A 24,044-nucleotide genomic window follows, 5' to 3' on the forward strand; every position below is an offset into this window, starting at 1 on the left:
ACGTTGCGCTTCCTTAGCAACGTATCACGTAGTTTCCATGGCAACCTCCACTCACTGTGGCGAGCCGTGCTCCGATTCGAATGTTCTCTTACTGCATTAGCGGGACCAAACTTGCGTGAACCAACGCGCAGCGGTCCACGCATGACAACATCTTTGGCTGGTCATAAAAGGATAGTCCAAATGTTTACACTCATGTAAGCCTTACTTAAGAATCACAGAACAATGGATAGAAAACTCTTTGCAGCCTAATGGTGTGTTTGTGTGGGGCTATAAAAATGCACCCAGGTAATAGTCTTCATTAAGACCAAGAGGGGTCATGGCATCCAGTTTGTTAATCCAGAATAGTTCCCTTTGTGCCAAGAGTTTGGGTAAATTACCTCCCCTGCTAAATGGACGTAGGACTTCGAATATTACCAGTCGCATTTGGGAAACGTGTCTCATATCACGAAAATGTCTAAAAACGTGATTTGCAATTGTGTCCTGATACACGATTTGTGTTCGGTCCACCTGTCTTTGGCCTTTCTGTTTGTTTTGCCAACATAGTATTTACCACAAGGACCGCGTATAGCGTAGATGACATTCTTTGTATCACATGTTGCGAAGTTTTTGAGCATGATCTTTTTACCTGTGTGCGGATGGCGGATATGGTTGCCTTCAATTAAGTTATTACAATGTTGGCAATGTAGGCAAGCAAAAGTTCCAACTTTTGATTTACTTAAAGTCATCTGGGATGTTGGTTTGGGTTTTTCAGCTCTTATTAGTTGGTCTCTGAAGTTCCTCCCCCTCTTATAGGCCATCATTGGCGGATCAGGAAATAGATGTGACAGGGTGTCGTCAGATTTAATCAAGTCCCAGTTTTTGTGTATGATTCTTTTAATTTGAAAGCTCTGGCTCAAGTATTTGAGCGTGTGTATCAAGCTTTTCTCTTCTTTCTTCCCGTGACCTTGAAGGAGTACACTTCTGTCCTGAACTTCAGTACGTGTGATAGCCTTGTCAATAGTTTCAGGAGGAAACCCTCTATCCAAGAACCTTTTCTTCATGGATTTATATTCATCCTGTAATGTCTTGGTTTCTGAAGTGATTCTTTTGAGTCGCAACAGCTGACTGTAAGGTAGGTTGTCCTTTAGATGTTTTGGCTGATGACTAAATGGCGTAGACAACTGTTCACATCTGTGGGTTTTCTATAGATTTTGGTTTTAATGGTTATACCTGTACATTCCACCGTGACATCTAGGAAGTTCACAGAAGGTTTTCCGATTTCAATTGTGAAGCCAATTTTCAGGTTGCGGGTGTCCAAATAGTTCCAAAATTCCAGAAGCTCAGTTTCTGTGCCCATCCAAATTCCAAATATATCATCGATATATCTCAGCCATATTTGTATTTTGTTTTTCCATAGTGGGTTGTCTAGTACATGAGTTTTTTCGTAGTGGTACATGAAAATATTTACGTTTGAATAACTATGTCATAAGAATCATTACTGTGTATTGAACGCTTTTTGGAATTTTACATAATGGGGGTAATTCATAGAATTTTGCGCACAAGTGGTGTGCGCGGCTGGCGCACAGTGTGCGCGTGCGAATGTCTGCGCCAGCCGCATGCGCTAAAATCCATTTCCGTACACAGCGTATTCATGGATTTTAGCCTCCAAAACCATCCGTGGCGCAGAGTGGCGCAGCGACCCTGCAGCAGCACCAGTTACGCCCCCAAGAACGCCCTCGCGCAAGGAAAAGCCATCAAAATCCCCAATCCAGTGCAAAGGGCTGCGCTAACCCTGGACCAGTTTACAGGGCTGCCAAACAGCAAACGCCAAGCGGGGAACGTGTATTACTGGGGTTCGCGTGAAATGTCACATGCGATAGGCCCTGTGCGAGCGAGGTACGTGTATTGCTGGGGTTTCCGGGAAGTTTCACACGTGATAGGCCCTGTGCGAGCGGGGTACGTGTATAACTGGTGTTCGCGTGAAGTCTCACACGCGATTGAATCCGTGTACATGTATTTCGGGGGTGCGCGGGAACTTCCACACACGATAGGCCCTGCGCGAGCAGGGTACGTGTATTACTGGGGCTCACGGGAGGTTTCACACGCAATAGGCCCTGTGCGAGCGGCTTACGTGTATAACTGGGGTTCACGTGAAGTCTCACACGCAATTGGATCCGTGTATGTGTATTTCGGGGGTGCGCGGGAACTTCCACACGCGATTGGCCCTGTGCGAGTGGGGTACCTGTATAACTGGGGTGCGCGGGAAGTTTCACACGCGATAGGCCCTGTGCGAGTGGGGTACGTGTATAACTGGGGTTCGCGTGAAGTTTCACACGCGATTGGATCTGGGTACGTGTATTTCGGGGGTGCACGGGAAGTTTCACACGCGATTTAAGAAGGGTATGTGTATTTCGGGGGTGCGCGGGAAGTTTCACATGCGATTGGCTCTGTGCGAGTGGGGTACGTGTATAACTGGAGTTCGCGTGAAGTCGAACACGCGATTGGATCCGTGTACGTGTATTTCGGGGGTGCGCGGGAACTTCCACATGCGATTGGCCCTGTGCGAGTGGGGTACGTGTATGACTGGGGTGCGCGGGAAGTTTCACACGCGATAGGCCCTGTGCGAGCGGAGTACGTGTATTACTGGGGTTCGCGGGAAGTTTCACATGCGATTGGTCCTGTGCGAGTGGGGTATGTGTATAACTGGGGTTCACGTGAAGTCTCACACGCAATTGGATCCCTGTACGTGTATTTCGGGGGTGTGCGGGAACTTCCACACGCGATTGGCCCTGTGTGAGTGGGGTACGTGCATAACTGGGGTGCGTGGGAAGTTTCACATGTGATAGGCCCTGTGCGAGCGGGGTACGTGTATTACTGGGGTTTGCGGGAAGTTTCACACGCGATAGGCCCTGCGCGAGCGGGGTACATGTATAACTGGGGTTTGCGTGAAGTTTCACACACGATTTGAGCAGGGTATGTGTATTTCGGGGGTGCGTGGGAAGTTTCACACGCGATTGGCCCTGTGCGAGTGCGGTACGTGTATTACTGGGGTTCGTGTGAAGTTTCACACGCGGTTTGAGCAGGTTATGTGTATTTCGGGGGTGCGCGGGGAGTCGTACACGTGAATTGGCAGTGTGGGCCCTCCCAGGTGTTCCCTCTACACCCTCCACGGCCCCTGCAGGCAGCCCACACCACAGGGGACTACCCTGCACCCCTGGTCATGTCCCGCAGGCAGCCCACCCACCATGGGCATGCCCCCCAGCCAAGCCACATATCAGCTTGCACTACTGATCACCAACTCATGTCCCCCAGAATTCAGGGGCACCTGCCAGCAGGCCCCCACTCATGTCCCCCTGCACCCCCACCCCCCACCAGTCAGGGGCCCCTGCCAGCAGGCCCCCACTCATGTCCCACTCATGTCCCCCTGCACCCCCACCCCCCAGCAGTCCGGGGCACCTGCCAGCAGGCCCCCACTCATGTCCCACTCATGTCCCTCTGCACTCCCACCCCCCAGCAGTCAGGGGCACCTGCCAGCAGGCCCCCACTCATGTCCCACTCATGTCCCCCTGCACCCCCTCCTCCACCAGTCAGGGGCACCTACCATCAGGCCCCCACTCATGTCCCACTCATGTCCCCCTGCACTCCCACCCCCCACCAGTCAGGGGCACCTGCCGGCAGGCCCCCTCTCATATCCCCCTGCACCCCCACCCCGCAGCAGTCAGGGGCACCTGCCAGCAGGCCCCCACTCATGTCACTCATGCCCCCCCTACACAAAATAAAGATGCACAATCATGGCCCACTTCTACACCAAAAAACCACATCACGCCACCCCATTCTTGAGACGCAATGATTTCCCAATCCACCCCACACTGACATGCCTATCTCAAGACACAAACCAAAACTCAACTATGTACATCAACACATGTCCATCACACACATACACTGATTGGCATTGCTTGTGTAAACCCACATTTTCCCATCCATCAACCCAATGAGCGAATCCCACACATGGAACTAAAATATGAAAATGTATTATGTACATAAATAAATGAAATGAAAGCATACCAAAATATCAAACATGAAATGAAAAGCATGTGAAAAAGATGAGTGAATGAAAATGATAACCAATCCAAAAAAAATTGAAAGAAAAACAGTCCAAACTCTCCCTCCACCAACGCAAATCCAAAGGAAAGGTAAAAAAAAGATATCCATTGTTTCATGTTCATAATGAAAAAAAAAATAGAACTCAATCCATAGTCCAACTATTTACAATACATTGTCCTGAAAAAAAAATCCATTACTCCATGTCCGTAATGAAAAAAAAAATCTAAATTAATCCATGATCAAACTATTCACAATCCATTGTCCAAAATAAAAATCCATGAATCCATGTGCAAAATTCAAAAAAAGATATCAAATCAATCCATTGTCCAACGATGTAAAGGGTCCATGAGCCCAACCAAACAAATGAAACCTACCTAAGAAACTACCTAAAAATAAAACTATATATGTGTGTGGCATTGTCCATTGAGCACAAATAAAAGGAAAAGGAAAAGTAAACCTAACTTTAAAAACTATTTACAATGGCAGCGGGCTAGTCCGACGGCTCACTTCCTGATTTCCCTGGCCAGGGCATCATCGAACTCCCGCTCGATGTCCCGGAGGCGGTCCTCTTCCATGGCCCTGAGGGTTCGCAGGGACGATGACATGTGGACCTCCAGGTCCCCGCGAATTGCCTCGAGGCACTCAGCCCGCCTCAGAGCCCTACGCATGGAGTTCTCTGCCCTGACCATCGTGAGCCGTGCCTCTTCTGCCCGCTGCCATTCCGCACTTATAGCATGGCCTAACCGCTGCCACACAGAAGACACTTCCAGTCCTGGGTCCTCCTGCCCTCTGCCCGATGCCTGCCGCTCCGATGTTGAAGGCCGCGCGCCATCATGGCTCCCACCTTGTTGCTGCTGCTGCTGTGCCTCTGCCTGTGCCCTGGCTCTTGCTGCCTGCACATTCTCCTCCAGCTGGGGTGCAGTTGTTGAGGTGGCCACCCCTGCTGGACGTCCGACTCTGGCAGCGATTTGTCCTCCACCAGCCTGGCCGCAGGGTCAGAGGCAGCTCCACAGGGTACCCAGGTGATACATGGGTGGGAAGATGGCATGGAGGTCGACTGGCACGTAGGGGGTTCAGGTGAGGAGGGGGTCGCAAGAAGGTCCAGCACACGGAGGAATCCAGCACTGGTGACCCGTCCCAGCAGGTCAACCCGGTCAAAGAGGCACCCGAGATGATGTGCAGTCTCTTCACGAAAAGGCCGAATGTCAACTCGCATGCCCTGTTGACGCAACGCTATCCCTGCCAGGACAGGCTCAACACGGTCCCGGATAGCCACGTCCGCAGGGAGAGGAAGGCCAGTTGTTGTGAGCTCATCCCCTCCCTGAAAACGGGTCTGGACGTAGGCATCCCTGCTGGTGCTAGATGATGCAGTGACAGGATCAGGGACATGATTGCACACAGGCACCTCTGCGGCGGCCTGTGCTGCCTCCTGTCCCTGGTCCTGCACTGCACCACTAGCACCAGTGGAATCCCCACCTCCAGACCCCGTGTGTGTCCCTTCCACGGCCTCCTCCTCCACCAAACCCCCCACCAACCAGGATGACTCCATGCCATCTTCCTCCGTTGGACCCTGTGGGGTCTCAGCTGCCCATTCTGCTGCCGAGGAGTCCACCTCCAACCTCCGCCTCTTGGACCTACCCTCGGCAGCTGCGGCCTGGGATGCAGCACCAGACTCCTCACCCCCCGACGAGATGACCATCTGGGAGGGGAGCCGGGCCTTGCGTCTCCGGCTGGTGGTGCGATCCCTGCCGATGTGCTCCACAGCACCCTCTCCGCCCTCTTCATCAGTCGACGCTGCAGACAGGGAGATATAAAACACAGGCATCAGGGCACAGTACATTGGACTGATACACACATGACAGTTGTACATGAGTGGCATTGTCAAACTTCAGACACGGCATCACACTCCACGATACACATGTCATTTTAACTCACACACATGAGCATTTCGTCAGCAATATTGCACAAGGAAGCACCATCCATACACATACAACAGCATGTCCAGCCAAAGGGGAGCCTGACATCACATGAAACACTGGGAGTGCACTAGACATGCACACACACCACCACACTTACATGCTTGTGTACATCTCCTCCAACTGTCGCAGTGATGAGATCACCATAAATGTCACATCTGACATTCAGCCTTCTACATATCAGTGTCACATGCATCCATGTTGCATTACCGTTGCACACTTGTCAAATACACATACATGCACATGTACACAGTGTAGATACATGCATTATGAACCACCATCCATGCCACAACCATGCCAATGTACATACACACAAATTCAAACACGCATGCTCCCACACCTGCATTTGCCCAGCATGCTAACCAACACATACACCATCAATGTGTCTCATACCTGAGAGGACTCACATGTGGGAGCCTCACGCCCATGTTCATACACATCCCTACATGGCCCTACAAAAACACATGTGCAACCTGCACACTACTGGCACACCACGACACGCACAGCTTCCAATCAACATGCATGTACACTTACCGCTCGACTCCAGACGGGTCTGCCTCTCAAGGATCTGGATGTAGAGCGCTGGGCATATGCATTCCAGAACCCTCATTTGGTGGTCCGACAGCTGGCCCCGGCGCCCCTTGGCATCCACTGCCTTCAAGAGGCGCCGGGCCGTGTTGAGGGTCCTGGACCTGAAGTCCTCCCAGCACTTCTTGACATGATGTAAGTCACGGATTGCCACCCCCTCCGCGTTGATGGCAGTCATGATGTCCATCCAGATCCTGGTCCGTCCTTCATAGTCGGCACGCAAACTTCCAAAGAGGGCATCATACTGCCCCAGGACTTGCTCTACCAGGACACCAGCTTCCCTGGCACTGAAGCTGGTGGCCCTCTGCCTCTCTGGCTGGGGGTTGCCAGTGGTCTCAGATGGTGTTGTGCCCGACATGGCAACCCCAGAGGCAGGAGTGGGTGGGCAACTGGGTCCTGGGGCTTGGCTGTGGAGCGATGGAATCCCAGTCGGGAGTCTTCGGTTCCAGCAGGGGTGGTCACAGCAACTGCACCCCTGGCTAACTTGCAGGCAGCAAATGGCAGGGCATGTCGGCAGCAGGCATTCAGGCAGCAGCAGATGGCAGGTGGGAGAGTGCTCGGAGCTCTGGGGGGCAGTAATTCGGCCTTCTGGGCAGGAGCGTGGTCTTCCGTGTGTTTTGCGTGGCCAGCTTGATACGGAGTGATTTGGCATGTGAAAAAAGTGCACGTCAGCATGTAATTCGAGGAAAGGCCCTTAGCGTGTAAGCGCGTCAGCACACGTATGCGATTTCATTGGACCAAAGGCCCTTAGCGCGCAAGCGCGTAAGTTACATTACGCACGCGGGTGTTTCCCTCATAGCACGTGATGACAGAGCACACGTGGAAAAACTGCACGTCCGAGTGTCATCGCGTGTAATTGGAGGAAAGGGCCCGCGTACACGCGTATGTGACGTGTACGTGTGGGCCCGTTTAAAAGCTACGTGTAGGACGCCATTTCCTTGTATGTGCTTTTCGTGGAGAGCGAGTGGGTAAATTCTGTACTTCTTGTCGGTTCACACGCGATTACTTCACAGCATTTCAAGTTCGTACTCCCTGTTACCTCTGACAGCTTTTTTCTGATTTTCTGTTGGGCCGTTTTCCTCAAAAAGCGTTCACTTCTTCTTTTGTCCTGTCTCCTTAGACAGGGTACAATTCTTCTTTTGGCGGGGGTGTTGCCAACACGCACACGTGCATATTTTTCACGTTCTTTTTCCAGGCAGACGGTGAGTCGCGCACGTATTTAACAACTGTGCTTGCCCCGTGTGTCGCGTACCCCTTCAGAGGTCATTGTAGGCTGCGTGTATTACTCATACCCTTATTTTTGTGTTTCTGGGTGCCACAGCGTAGTGCGGGTTCATTTTTTCACGCACGTGGTCTACGAGGGGTTGCGTGCACGTTATTTTTTGATTTTGTGCTGCCTGTGCGTTGCGTGACCCGTCATCTTCCCCCAGAGGTCACAGACAGCCTTGTTAGAGCACTAGGGTACGAATTCCATCTAGTACCTACCCCTTTGACCCCCAATTGCCCAGGACAATTGTTTACTGCAACTCCCATACGCACAACAACATCAGTGCCATGGTTGGAAGGCGACCAAGCAGTAAGGGAGGCAAAGGTGGCCGACCTTCAAAAGGTGGCCGTGGTGGGCGCGGTAGGGGACGTGGCCGGGATTTGCAGGGTGCTCCTAACCCCCATGTGTGGAGGACCAATCAGGGACACCCATGCCCCCCCATGGTTGAGGGAAACGTGGCTGACTCCATCCCAGCTCAGCCCTTGTTGGACCAGCCCATTGTGACACCTGACCTGGCACAGGATGACTCCCAGGCTGACTTCCAGGTCAGCAAGTCTAGGCCACGGGTGGCGGTGCAAGTTGTTGTCACCAAGCCACGTAGATCTGGGGCAGCTATGTCATCTGCTGCCCCAAGTAGGCAGGGTGGGGAGGCTGCAGGGGCAGCTGCAGCTCCATCCGCCCCAGCTCTGACTCTCCCAGCCAGGACAGTGTCAGTCCAGGTCCATCAAACTGACGTTCCCCCTGTCAAAATCACCCTGCAACCAATGCCTACACCAAGACCTATGGTCATTGTGCATTCGCACACTCACAGTACCCAGTCGACCTGCGCTTCTGCCCCTACTGACCAGAGCGGCATAAGCCACTCCGGCTCCGCTCCAACTTTGAAGAAGAGGAAGAAGGGTGCTCTGGCACAACAGGCTGAGACCACAGACACGGCTACACACTCCGGCACGTCAAGGAAGCCTAGCTTTAATGACCCGGAACTTGATGCACTTGTGACCTATGTGTCGGCACTTAGCCGCGAAATGTTGGTGACTGCAGGGTGCAAGACCACACCTGGTCAACGTAGGGCACACTGGCAGACCATCGCGGACCTCATAAGTGCCCTTGGATTTGTGAGGCGCACAGCTGATGATTGCTACAAGCGGTGGAATGACCTGAAACGCAGAGCAAAGAACAAGCTGGCCTCAAATCATGCTGCTACTCTGGTGACTGGCGGTGGGTCTCCACAAGAGGACAACGAACTCACTGAACATGAGTCTGTTGCTGGGACCTTCGTCACAGAGGAACAGATCCAAGGTGTGGGAGATCTACCTGATTACGAAGCATTGTCCGGTGAGTGGCCATGCGTGTGTGTGTAATCCATGTGTATGTTGTTTCGGGTTCTGATTCAGTGCCAGGTGAGGGTGTGTACTCCTGAGTGTTATGGGTCACCCATTTGCTTCCTCCCATACATTCACGTGCCTTGGATTTGGCTATGACTGTATCCCTTCTGCCCACAGTTGCCAATTAGGCACACATTAGTGCACTTTACCTTGAACTGTCATCTTGCAACTACATAGTTCACATTTTGTAATTGTTCATTCAGGCTGATTGTTTCCACTCTCCCCTTTTTGCTAGACATTTTTCGGCACTATTGCGACATATGTGCTATGTTTCGGTCATTGTTCACAGCCCACACTGGGGCACTATTTTCACATGGCTATGTTAATGATTAGACCATTCAGGCCGATGGAGTCTTGGCCTGCAGAACATTTTCATAAGGGCCTGTTTGCATGTGGAAGATGACAGGTGTTTCCTGTGATGTCAAAGGGGCCAACCATTGATCAGCCCACAATGACTGTGTTACTGGACACTGGATGTGTTTCAGTGTGTGGCACATTCATATTTTGCAACACTATTCAGCATCGATCTTCACATCATGTCGATGTGACATGGAGGTGTGACATTACTCATTCACTGACATATTGCTGTAGTTTTGTAATTTACCGTGGCTATGCTACATGACATCTGTGTGGTGGCATGTGTCATGTATGTGTATTGGACATGCCACTCACAGCCTGATGTGTGATGCCAGTGCTACCCAACATGCTGCAAATGTGTTGCATATCCATGTTGCTCTCCCCAATGTCTGCCTTTTTGACTCCACTTCCAACTCTTTGACAGTGCATGCATGACAGGGTTATAGTCATGCGGGACATGTATAATTCATGTTCTGGATCTCTGGCTTGTCACGGCATATGTGTGTGCTATGGTGCTGATGCATCTTTCCATTTGTTGTCTTTCATGTTTTTCATGATGACGCACTTGGTGCTGTTGAGGTTGAGGAGATGGTGCAGACCCAGGAGGAATCTCAGGCACGACCGGGCACCAGTGGGGGACGTGGTGTGGTGGTGGGTGAAAACACAATGTTACTGCAGACCATACTGTCCAGGGGTGCCTCTGGGTGCACCTTCCCAAACCTCTATTCAGGTGCTGAGTCGGATGATGAGACTTATTGTCATGATGCCTGCCTCCAAGGAGCCAAACCAGGCCCAGCACCCTCAGAGACAGACACCATGCATTCAAGGGAAGTCCCAGCAGCCCCAGATGGGGGCCCTTTGGACTCAGTCCTGGCGCCGTTGGCGTCAGGCTCATAGGGGACATCAGTCCTGGCGCCATCTGCGCCAGGCTCATACAGAAGTAGGTTGGGAGTAGTGCTTGGTGTAAACTTACCTGTGCAGACCATGCTGCAACTTCCAAGACTGGAAGGAACTATTTTTCTAGGGACTACTTGATCTCTAGGGTGTGACCGGTGGAGGAATACATATTTCTGGGGGAAGAATACATACCTGGAACTACTTGAAAGGCTATTTAAGCCACACCCAAGCAGCAGACCACGCTTCGCGTTGTTTTGCACTTAGCAGCTGGACGCTCACCGTGCCTGCTCCTGCCTTGGTTTTCCATCACGCCTGCCAGCATCCTGGAAACACCTAAAGAAGAAAAGGGAAGAGAACAGGTGAAAACAAGAACCTTACCTGATACATCTGCACTCCGGATTCTGCATGCCGACGATCCTGCAAAGAAGGCAAACATTTTAAACGCGCATTGCGTCGCGCTTAGCACGCTGCATTTCACTCACCTGCACGTGGCGTTTTCGAGTCCTGCGACGTCCATCCGGAGCTTCCACCACCATCCAGCACCTATTGGAAGGAAGGAGAAAGAGAGGTGAGAAGGGAAACACGAATCTAAGTAGAATTTACCTGTGGTTCAATTCCCTCTCCGCCTTCGGGTTTGTGCCATACCTTCGGCATCTCAGCACCCTGGCCCCTAAGGGGAAAAGTAACAGACATTGTATTAGTGAGAGCATGTGAGAACATTAGCAATACGCTCACTCAAGACTTACCCATTTGCAAGAGAGACACAGCAGCTCTTTTCGGGTCGGCGCCTTACCTCCGGCATTGCCGTACCCCGGCCCCTATGGGGAAAAAGACATTGGACATTAAAGGAGATACTTAAAACTGCAAAGGAATCTCTCATCGGAATTCTTACCAGAATTTGGCTTCATCCAAATCGCCTGCAGCCGGGAATCTTCTCCAGCACCTGCGAAAGAAAAGAACAGATGAGTGAATATAAACCCAAACTTGCCATAAACATTTGCGGTACGACGGGAATGGACAAACTAGTTTAAACTCATCAATCCAGTGAAGTAACTGGAATCACAACGCGCCCCTGCATTAGAAGCAGGATGGAGAGCTTGTCATTTTGGTCCCTAAGTTGAGTCTTCGCAGGGAATCCCAAAAGGGTTTCACAGAGGGAGAGAAGGGAAGTGGGAGGTCGGAACATCACCCGCAGACTATTAACCCTTCCTTTTCACACACAGTGGGATATTCCTCCGAGCCAGAAAAGCCAGGTTGGGGAATCCAGTCCAGTCCATCTTCCGGGTCTTACGCATCTCTGCAGAAGAGGTCACAGCAGTCCCAGCCACGCCCGCGCCTCCGTGGGAGCCAGGTGAGCGTTACACTTATGTGCAGTCGCAGGTAAGTGTTTCTGGCAGGGATTCTGTTCTGTCCAACCCACCTGGACCAGGGGTAGAACCCTCTATGGGGATGTCAGTGTTGGTAGGTCCGCCTTTGGCGGTTATGGATGCAGGGTCACAATCCACAGCATCTGATCCTGTTCCTGGGCCAGCAGATCAGAGGGGGAATGCAGTCCTGCAGCCTCAGGCAGTGCCAGCACAGCAAGGTGCAGATCGCCTTGCCCCAAACAGGTGTAGTGCCCGTCGACGCGGTGGCCGTGTCCCACCAGGCAATACTCTATGGGAAAACTCCATGTACAGTATGGCAACCCAACAGGCAGCATCAGTAGAAATGATGGCTCAGGCAACGGAGAGGGTGGCCACTTCCATTATCCCCCTGAAAGGCAGATGGAGCAACAACAGCAGGCAACAGACTCCATTTGCCAATCACACAGGGAAGACATGTTGGCATCCAACAGGGACAGACGGGCGGCACTGGAGACTCTGCACGAATCCATATCAATTGAGTCCCAGGGCCACAGGGAAGCCCTGAGGGTAGAACTACATAACCTCAGGCAGACTCTGGTTGCACTTGAGGCTTCCAGGAATTTAAGGGCAGAACAGCAGCTGGAGCAGCTCACACGTTCGCTCTCAGCTGAGCTCCATGCAACACGTGAGGAGATCCGGGCATCACGCTAGGCCATGCGTGCAGAAATGCAGGCAACCCGTGATGTGCTGCATGGGGATCTCCGCACTTTAATCCTCCAGATTCAGACCTTCCAGACCTGCATGCTTGCTGCCATGGAGGACCATACCAGGGCTTTGCGTGGGCTGCCTCCCATAGTGCCACCGCCTCCTGATGCAGCAGCAGAGGGTGAGCAGAGCGACAGCAGTTCTGCCACAATGACATAGCCGTGTAGGCCATGAGCCCAAGGAGGTTTTTTTTCGCAACATCCACGCAGGTGGGTGTTGGTGTGCACCCTGTCCTCGAACCTCCTGGGTGGCCTCCCCCACACCCCCTGTCCCCCACATGGCCATTTTTGATTTTTGATTTTTTTTTTTACATTGTGTTGCCTTGTGTGGCCCCCGTGGGCATCCACTGTATTCCGGCTGGGAACATGCAGGCTTGTCCTGAGTTTGGGTTACATGCTTGGGTTTGTGAGACACACACCCCTCCTGCTTCCCATTTCCATGGGCTTGCAAAGGGTGTGACCAAGTGACATTGAATTACACAGTGACGTTGGGCTCCTATGACCTGTGTGGGCAGTCTGTAGTCAATACTGTGTAGACATCCCTAGTGGATGTTGTTGTATTGTACACTGCATGGTGTATTGATATGTGCTTGTGCATTCATGTCTTCCTCCTAATCTGCAGGTGCCTTCCTCATGTCTTCACAAGGCCATCTACTTTGCAGATGCAGCTCATGTTGTATGCAGTACACTGAGACATGTGCGTGGCAGCAACTCTGTACAGTTGGAAGGGGTCGATGTAGTGGCATATTCAGGTAGTAAGACTACGACTACTTTAACTTAGTACTGTCATGTTTTTGTTATTTTTGATGTTGTGTTGCTGCATTGTATTGTTGGTAAGTATTTGGCCATGTGTGTTGTTAGGTATACATTACTGGGAGCATATTGTGTGTGGGCATTTTCCATTGAGGACAGTGTACTTTGTGACACTTGTGTCAGGTTTTGTGCATTTCTTTGTTTGCTTTCACATTGCCTGACATGCCATGGTGTGTTGGGTGGCGGAGCTGGGGAGGGGTTGGGTGGCATGGCGCTGTTTTCATGTTGTATTTTGCTAGGGGGTAATGAATTTAACAGCATAGATGTATGTCTTTTGATGACACAGTATTGGTGGTGTTCGTGTAGGTAGGGATGCACACAATGTAACACTTCCAGGTGACCAATCTCAGGCTGCTATGGTTGTGACAGTTGACTGTCCCTTATGTCATCATCATTGATTGTCAGTTGGTATGTACCAGGGCTGTGTGCACTCCACAGGGGTGTGATTTTATGTGAAGTAATTAGCCACCAGCTGCCTCACCACATGCCCTTTTCCCTCCCATGCGCAGTGGGCGTGCATATGCTTGGGGATGTGGGGGCACCACCATGTCCACCGGCAGGCCCTGGCGTGTTGCGCCGTTGTGCAGGACACATGCTGCCACTATGATCCTGCATACTACTGGGGGAGCGTATAGCAGCTGCCCACCAGAGTTGTCAAGGGAGCAAAAGCGTGACTTGAGCACTCCGAATGTGCACTCCACTATGCCCCTGGTTGCAATATGGGCTGTGTTGTATCTTACCTCGGGTGGCGTGGTGGGGTTCCGAATTGGCATCATCATGTGGGGGCTCAGAGGGTAGGCACTGTCCCCTGGGGAGGTGGTGATGGGTATCATTAGTGGGGTTGTGACAGCACTCAGTGTGTGACATGCATGCATGTGCAGTGGCATTTATACTCACCAAGCAGCCATGTATCGCCATGCCACCCAGCTTCTAGGTCCCGGTTTAGGGTTGACATTCTGTAAATGAAACTGTCATGCGTGGACCCTGGATAGTTGGCATATACTGAGGTGATGATTCCCTTGGCATCACATACTACCTGCATATTGATGGAATGCCAGTGCTTGCGGTTTCTATAGATGTGCTCAGATGCCCTGGGTGTCGTAAATCTCCCCCCGGCCCACCTGTGATCGGCATCTCCCTTGTTCGGCTGCAGGACTCTTCCTGTGGATCGTTCGGGTCTTGAATAGGCTCGCCCGAGCCTCGTCAGGTTGCAGGACGCGTTCAGAGTTCCGGGAAGTTCGTGCTTCCAGGGTATCCAGGATTAGCGATGAATGAGTAAGTAGGGGGGGAAATCCAGGAACAGGATAAAAGGCAAGGAAGGAAGTAAGAGGATCAAAGGAAACCAATGTAGAGAGTAAGCACACATCGGGTCACTACCGAAGATAGCGTTGAGACGCGCGGACCCGCAGGGGCGTGACCAATTTATAGTACGTGCCACGACGTGAAAGCTAGTGCGTATCACGGAGCTTGGTACGGCCATGTTGGGAGGAACAAGGAGTACAAGCCCTTCGTGACAACGACCATGAGGTCCAGAAGGGGCAATTTCGCCGGGTCATGACACTGGGGGGACGTAGAGCCACATGGGTGCAATCAATGGCACCTAGCACTTTGGGGAATTGCGCCACCCCGTAGAAATCCCGGATGGCAGCCTGCCTTTCTGCAGGTGTTCTGGGCAGATATATGTGCCTGCGGACTGATGGGCGTGCAGTCATGATGGCCAACACCTGGTGTAGGCAGCGTGACTGCGTGGCCTGTGACACCCCGCCCACTATAGCACTTGTCCGCTGAAATGATCCAGTGGCCAAGAAGTGCAGTACATTGAGGACCTTCTCCAGGGAGCTGAGTGCTTAGGAGCACAGGGTGGGTGATGTGAGGTCATCCTCCCACTCAATCACCACATCCAGTATTATGTGAGGTGGAAACCTGTACCTCCCATACACCTGGTCATCAGGCATCCCAAAAAGGCTGGTTCTGGGTGTAAAAATTCTGGGACTGACTATCCTCCTCCTCCTCCTGCGGTATCCCACGACCACTGCTGCTCGGAATGGTATATTCATCCTGGCGTCTGAGCTTGTTTGTTGTTTACGCGCACTTTTATGCTGCGCGGGTCCACGTATGCCTGCTTCCTGCTGGCGTACATGTTTCCGGATTAGTGCATCTTTTTTGGCGCACGTGTTAGCCCCGTTCGATTCCATGAATGCGTGTTTTGAACGTGCATGTGGGCGTTCCGCGCATTTGCCTCCTGTACTTCCCCCGTGCCGCCCACATTTTCATGCGTTGTTCCCCATTCCGCGTGTTACGCCCCTTGTTCCGCCTACTTTTGTTGTGTGCGTCGCGCTATGTGCGCTTTCGCTGTGCGCGTAGGGCATGCTGTTTGGAGACGTGTGTGCCAGCGTGCGCCATGCAGATTTTTAGCGCACATCCAGGGATTTACACGCGCACGGACTTCCATGAATCGCTGTGCGCGGGTTTCGCTGCGATATTCGCACGTGCGCTGCGATTCGCATGCTTTCGCACTCTTGCACCGAAAATTTCAGCGCACATTAATTCCATGAATCGGCCTGTAAATCCATTAGGCTTTGGCCTTCTAGAAAGTGTGCAGGGGACGCAGTCTTCCATAATTTGGATCTCCCTGTTTCGTAAGAACAAGAGAGGGTCAACATCTATGGCATCCATAGATGATTCAGAAACCTCTCGTTTTGAATAGTGCCTATTTTGTGGAGAGTGGGGCCACACTATGGAGATCTGCCCCGACAATCTAGAGGAGGAGATAATAGAGGCTTGAGAAAGGGAAAGAAAAATAGAGAGAAAGAGAAGGTGGACAAACCAGAGGGGAAGATACCAAAAGAGCCCTACATTGACCCGGGGAGCAAAAACTGGAGAACAATCAGGCCACCAAAATATTTTTTAGCCTCCTGAATAAAGATAGAAGAAGGTCAATGTCCACTATATCTCTTGAGGAATCAATAACATCTCAAGCAGAACAATGCTTATTTTATGGACGGTGGGGACATATTGCAAAGGTTTGTGCAGAAAAGATAAAGGGGGAGTTAATGAACACCCCAGAAAGGAGGAGGAAAATAGAGAGAGAAAGAGAAGTGAGAGATCTTTTAAAATCATCTCCCACGTATGGCCTAAATGACCAGTAAAGGGTTGAGCGTCCCAGAGGCTACATTCCTAGTTATATGCTGGAATGCTTGGACCAACAACCTGGATGTTCCATCTTGGAATACCCATATGAAAGACCACTGTCCATCCAGCATAGGGGAAGGGTATGTGAAATACCTGAGGGTATCTCACCTAGCAAACCTCAAGAGTCCCTTATTTCGATGGCCAAGAAAGAGAGGACCTTCTCTTATCCCAACCCGAAAGGCAGATGAGCGGGAAAGGATCACCTGGGTAGGGGAGTCCGGGGTTATGCTCAGGATAATACCCAAAGGGAGATGTGGTTTTTGCCAGAGAAGGAGAGGAGGGCGAGATATCTGAGGCTTCCATGGGCTGTATTGGATCTGCCTCCCTTCCTCCTATTGGAACTCTCCTGCCCCGATCCAACATCCCCTCCATACATAATCAATCCTCTAAGGTCCCAAACCTGGTTACACCCAAAAAGCATAACTCCCAAAACAATTGTTTCACTGGTCTCCATTTGAATACTCCCCATCCTTCTTCTTCCAGTCCCTCTGATTTATAATTTTCCACATTCCAAACCTGCTTTGACAACTCACTACCATTCCCACAATCCCCTCTGTTCTGTTCTACATCCCGGTCATTGACGTCCATTTTGCAAACCTCCCCAATCATGTCCCGTAGGATACTCTGACACTCCAACCTCTCCCCTTTCTAATGTAAAGAGTATAACCTCTGATCCCACATGTTTCCCCAATATAGAAAACCACAGACTTGTAATAAACCTGTTTATCTGACTTGTCCTGGCGCAAGGGTCAGACAAAATCAGGCAATTAACTTGAATCACGCACACCTGAAAACCTTTCCTTTTCCCCACAAGGATAAAAGGTGGAGCGAGAGAGCACACTATGAGCACGGCAGACAGCACGACGAGACGGCTACTCAAGGGTCGGCAGTTCAAGAAAAGGAGAAAGGCAGCGGGAAGCAAGAGAGTGGCGAGGAGAGAAGTGACCTTGCCCTTTTCATCCCAGACCAGCAGAACCTTCATGGAGGAGAACCTAAGACCGCGGACAATAGCACAAGTGTCTTGCAGCAGATGTCAATGATGCACAGAGCGCTTTGACGCTGATAAGCCGGAGCAGTGGAAACTCCTGCTACCGTGCCTTGACTCCAATAAAGCAGAAAGCGAAGCAGTTCATCACTGCTGGTGAATCGAGTCTTAGAACCGACAAAAGCCAGGCTGTGTTGAATGAGTAATGCAAAGTGGCAAGTTTTAACTGCATTGAACTATGAAAGTACTTGCAAATGTGTTGAGGAGAGACCAGCTGCAGAGGGAACCGGCCCCATGTGGGAGTCGCTCCGAGAGACTCTGGTCAATCCCTTTTTGAAGAAAACTACAGAAACCAGAAGGCTGTAAGAGAGCTGCCAGAAGAGGTCAAAGTGGTTAAACTGGAGGTCTAGTAAAGTCCTCGTACAATCGAAAGACTTTGATCCACAAACTTGAGAAACAGGGAAGTGAATCCTGCATGGTGAAAGTAAAAGGGGAAGTGAATCCCGTAAACATTACAAGTGAAAGTGAATGTGAAGTTGGCAAGAGTGAACCCAGAAGAGGGGTGCTAACAAGAAGGGCCAAAGTCTAAAGTCTGAGAAACAGTGTGTCGACAAAGCAAGGAATGTCCACTATGAACTGTTTGAAAAAGATATTGAGACGCTAAGGAGGGGAAAAGAGAAGTACACTGTCGCGCTGTTCGTTTTGGAATCTGAGCTTGACGGAGGGAGAAACCAACAGACACTATAAGACAGAAGAAGTACACTGTCCCGCTTGTCAATGAATGGTCAGCCCCAGAAGAGATGGGTCCAGGGGTGAGTAGTTAGCACCGTGATCAAGTGAACCCAAGAAAAGGAGGTTCACAGCGAACTACAGATTTTTGTGAGAACCATAGTAGAAAGACTTGTTGAAAGGAACCCGGCGGAGGGAGGCCAACAGTCAAGACCAGTCCCAGCCCGACGGAGGGAGATCCAGGGGTGAACTCATCACCCAAAACCCATTAAAAAGAGGAACTGTTTTTGGAGGGTCAGCCCCAGAAAAGGTGGACCCAAGGGTGAAACCTTCACCCAACGTGAACTGCAAGAAGAGATTTTGTGTTTGTTTGTTTTATAAATACCTCAGGCCCTCGAAAGCAAGAGGCTTTCAAGAAGAAACGAGACTTGGCCATCGATGGTCCTGATTGCTGCCATTGGAACTGTTCATTCGTGTTGGGAAAGCTTGAGTGTGTGCTGTGCTCCAAGCTCCCATCTTACCCGTGCTTCAAACGTGGGGAAGAGAGTTCCAAGCTACTGCATCCTGACATATTATTTACGAACACTCCTTTCTTTTCTTAAAAACGATCCCACACCCTTTTTGTATTAGTTGTGAGGTTTGGCAATAGGTTTCTTAGTATAGGCCTTTATTATTTGACACAAGACCACAATGACTGCCTTATTTTTCATTTGATGGTCAACGCTTGTTCCCATCTTAGAATTAGGTTTAGAGTAGGCGTTTTTCTGTCTTACTGTTGTCACCATGAGTTCCTCAAAGCTGTTAGGCTTAATTGCCTGACTATTGCTACAACATGCCTCCTTGGCCCTCTTCTTCGTCCCAGTACTTATGGGATTATGGGACTCCTAGTCCCCAACAACAAACCTTCTGATTTTTAAAGGTGAATTTAGTTCCTTTGAAGTTATTTAAAGATACGTTATTAGAATGTGTAGTAACAGAGGAAGACAGTTGACATAAGCCAAACTTGCTAGATTCTTTTACCTTATACCTTTGGGAGTAAGGAGGGTTTTTATCCTGAGACACCTTGAAAGATCTTTCTGTTATTAAAGTTTGTTTAGGCTCCATTGAATTTGTGTCCAGAGCCACAGATTTTATGTGTGGGTCAGATACATTATAATGGCAATATGCCATTACCTGTTTTGACAATTCAGAAAGAGCACATACAGTGTCTCATCCCACAGGATCTCCTCACCAGCTTGGCCCTTGTCTCCTCCCATGTGATCCTCCCACAGTACACCACCCCCAAGGACAGGATAAAGAATCATCTGCCTTTCCCTGGCCACTAGCGAGGAGACTTCAGGCAGGGTATCAGTGAGGGATCCATAGTATTCATCACACCCCTCACATCTACCACAAGAAGAAATGTGTTACTGGAACATTGACCAACATTTGAGCCACCTAAAGAAAACATGCATTTAAAACATGGATTACAAAACATTACATTTCCAAACAATACACTGTCATGTGATGTGGTAATTCCAGAGATATAAATGCATAGAAAGGTTGCTAATGGTGAAGTCTTTAAGATAAATTAAAATTAAAATACAATGTACATTGAGTAAAAAGCAATAGAAAAGTGCCATGCTGAAAACAATGACACTCAAGAAACCAATAGTTGACTAACCGTTACTTGGAATAATAGATGAGCCGATTCAGCAACCAAGGTAAAAAGTGGATAGATGACGATATCCATTGTAGATTGCAGAGATGTTTTCTTGATGACTTTCAAGGTGTTTAAAAACACTTATAAAAGTGGGTGTCTATGTGAATGTTTGACGTGTTCTTTCCCACCAAGCCTCTATGCGAATGTTTGATACGTTTGTTCCCACCCAACCAGCCCCCTTGCGAGTGCACAGTCACAGGTCCAAACTGCCATTGTTTAGTTATTTATTTAATGTGATATAGTTACATTTAAACTTTTCACATAATTCAAGCAAAACAAAACTGTTCCATGTAACGACATTATTGCATTTTTTTAAAAAAAAAAAATGTTTTTGCCCCTATCGCCACATATATGGTCACCCAAATAATATCGCCACGACATTTTCGCGGCGATATTATTTACGGCGACCATATATGTGGCGATATTAATACCTGATACCAACAAAACATGTCATAATTTATATTATACAATCAATATATTACCGTTAAACTAAGTACTGTAGCATTTCTTTTTTTAGAAGTCAAACTGCTAGAATAGCTATGTTTAACATCTATGTCCACCCCAAGATATCTGCAACTATTAACATATTCAATGGGTCCTTTAGGAGACCGAAAATTCAGACTTTTAACCTTTTTGTTTGAATATAACTTGACTTTAGTTTTCTCTGTTGATGACTAGGCTGTTCTCAGCATTTTGCCATAATTTCACCATCAATCTGTTTAAACCTGAGTAAGTTCGATTCCAAATGACATCAGCATAAAGTAAGCTGGTGACATGTTGTGTACCAACTTTTGGGGGAGGAAACATGATACCTGGATAAGAACATGAGGCAATTCAGCAATGCACAAGTTGAACATCAGGGGGTGGGGCAATGAACAGCCTTGTTTCACACCCCTATTCGTGTTTATTGGGGTTGCGATGCCCCCTGCTGTGCAATCGCACCTGCACACTAGTGTTCTTCTCGTGGCACGGTTTCAAAAAGTGCAGCAAGTCACTAGAGCAGCCACAGTCCAGAACATTAATCCAATGTTTTTCCCTACTAATCGGATCGAAAGCGGCCCAAAAATCCATACAGAGTGCATACAGGACCCTTAGTGGCAGCCCTTGCAGTCAATAAATCCAACAATCTCAAATTGTGAACAGTAGATGAGCCAGCCCTGAAGCCTGTCCAGAATATGTCCAGTATGCCTGCATTCTCCCTCCATTCCACTAATGCCTCCAACAAATAGTGGCAAACAGTTTCCCAGTGAAATCCAACATAGGGAGTAATCTTTCATTGGTAGCATCCGCACTTTGGCAAAAACCGGTACCAGTATAGCTCTTTTCCAGGACGCCGGGATTTGTCCCGTTTCTATTCATTCCTAAACAATACCTCAAGTATCCTGGCCCACGTCTCAGAATCACTTTTTAAAACAACATTTGCAAGGCCGTTGAGTCCAGGTGTCCCAGAGGTTTTTAGCTTTCCAGTTTTTACCAAGATATCAACCCTAACGATAGGAAGTTTACAATCTGCTTTACAGTACAAAGTCACAATAACCATGGTAACCTTGGACTGTTAATAGTCATATTCAATATGCACCTCCACCATTTATTGGATTTATCAGCATATCAGTCCTCCTGCCCTTGGCTGCCCCTAATATTTGCCAAATTCCCTTAGTGTCCTTACTCTTTGATGGTGCTATCATTTTTTTGCCATTTACCGTTCTTACTTGAAGGCCGCCACCACTTAATCCAATTACAGCATCAATGTTTGATCTTTTCTGTTTCATGGACAATGCAAGTTCACAATTAGAATTCTTAATGTGGTGAATATCTTTCTTTTTTTTAAAGTTTTTTTTATTGCCATATATTGTACAGTAACAGTGCTCAAGTATAGGAGCGTCTGCAGGAGATTCAGCCAATACAATAAACAAAAATAAACACCCACAACTATGCCCATCTGATGAGACATAATACATGTTGCACATTAGTTACATATCTTTTTGAACACTAAGGTGGGCCAGACAGGCCTCGACAAATGCTTTGCCAGCTAGAGAGGTTCATTACTCCCCAGGCCTTCTATGATATAGTACCAAGATAAAAGGATAGACAAGAAAAAGAGGCCTTCATGGCGGTTTGTCGTCTATGGGGTAAGTGGCATAATTGACCAGAGCTGTTCATGACTCAAATGTTGGTGCTGCGTCGCCCCAGTGTGCATGTATCGCTGCACTGATGCAGTCGTTCAGCCTCACTTCAGCGTTTAAATTCCCTGAGCCACCCACCAAATTGTGGACCCTTGTGTCACGACTCGCTCCCTTCGCTCCCGTTCCCGCCACTTGGGGGCATGTTTTGGGGCTTATTCCTTGCTGGACATTTCCTCCGAACCTAATGCCACAGTGCTGTAATGAATTGGGAGCGCTAAATCCCTATTTTCCAAACTACTTCCCTTCCGGATCCATTCCAGGTTTTTGGCAGCCAGCATGCTTCTTTAACCAAATGACTGTGCTTCCCAGAATGCCTGGCCCACTGCTCCACCTCCACCCTTGCAGGACAAGGTTGGGTGGAGGATAGGCAACACCTGTGGCTGCAGGTGCAGCAGTCAGCACACCTGAGGCGTGTGCTCGTTAAACAGCTTTAAAAGCCTCAGTCTCACTTCAGTCCAGCGCTGGTCATCGTTTGCAGTGTTCCTGTTTTTGACTAGTCCCTGGTTCCTGGTTCCTTGCCTTTGTACCTACTTCCTTGTTCCTGTTTTCTTGTTTCCTCCTGTTAGGAAAGATTTCGTTATTGTAGGGAACTTTCCTTCCATGTGGCAACCCCTAAACTTTTTGCTATTGTTTTCAACCTGTATTCTTGACTTTGCCAGAGAAGTGCAGCCTTCTGCCGTACGCCTCTGGGCTTTCGCTCCTTTCTTACGGGGAAACTGACATGCCCTTAAGACAGTCAGTACCGGGGAACGCTGTTTCCCGTAGTTTCTTTTATCGTGTCGCCATTTTAGTGCAACACGACACAAGAGGGCACTGTAAGCTAAGTTACAGCTCTCTTGGGTCTCTAGCCTTCTACAGACCCTAGACACTCTTGTAGGATGGTTTTTGGATCGGTGCAAGTCATTCAGGGACTGGGCTGGTGGCAGCGATCATTTGGTTTATTTTGAGCTCCTTTTGCCGTTCTGAGCACCTTTTTGCCGCGAACACAAAAGGGTGGCCCGGCTACACAAAATGGCCGGACCACGAGGCTCCTTTGTCTAGTCCACTGTCCGTCTTGCTCCCTTTACCTTCCCCCGGGTCAGGCGACCCGGGGCCTTCCTTATTTGGGCATGTAGTTTCCCGCGAAACACGGTTGCTTTCGCGGGCTTCTACATGTCGTTTGAGTGCCCCCAGGATGTGGGCTGGGCTGTCTGGTCCCAATACACATCCTGGGTGCCAGAGAGTCTAGGGTGGTGTGAATGCCTGGGACCACCGTGGTCCGTGATTGGTCCACGTATGGTATGTGTGTTGATGAGCGGATCTCCCATTGGCTCCCCTCCGTTTTGGCGCGAAGGGAACCGTGGATAAGAGGGAGCTGGAAACACCACTGCCATGTCGATCTCCTGAGTTCTTACGAACCCAGGGATACAGGAGCCAAGTATCCTGCGAACACGAGGCTGGACCGAGGAATCACTGGTGACCCCCTGAAGAACTTCTGCTCCTCATTGCTGTCGTCCGGTGAAGCCCTTTCCACCTAAGATCGAACAAGAAGGCCTGTACTGGCGCTTCGACCTATTGGAATAGCAGGACCAGCTATTCCCGGCACCTTCATCAACTCCTGCTGTAAGCCTTCGGAAGTGTCTCTGGGCCATCCAGTTGACTGACCAGCTTACTAAGGAGGCCTGCTCTGTAATCGCCGACAGGTTGGGTGGTATTCTGAGTCCGGGGCATGCTCACACGCTTCGTTTGCTTAGCAGTCCTAAGCTAGAGGTGAGCGGTGCTCGTTTGGCTTGAATAC

This window comes from Ambystoma mexicanum, chromosome 6q (assembly GCF_040938575.1).
Source record: "Ambystoma mexicanum isolate Mex_15411 chromosome 6q, UKY_AmexF1_1, whole genome shotgun sequence".
In the NCBI taxonomy this organism is placed as follows: domain Eukaryota; kingdom Metazoa; phylum Chordata; class Amphibia; order Caudata; family Ambystomatidae; genus Ambystoma; species Ambystoma mexicanum.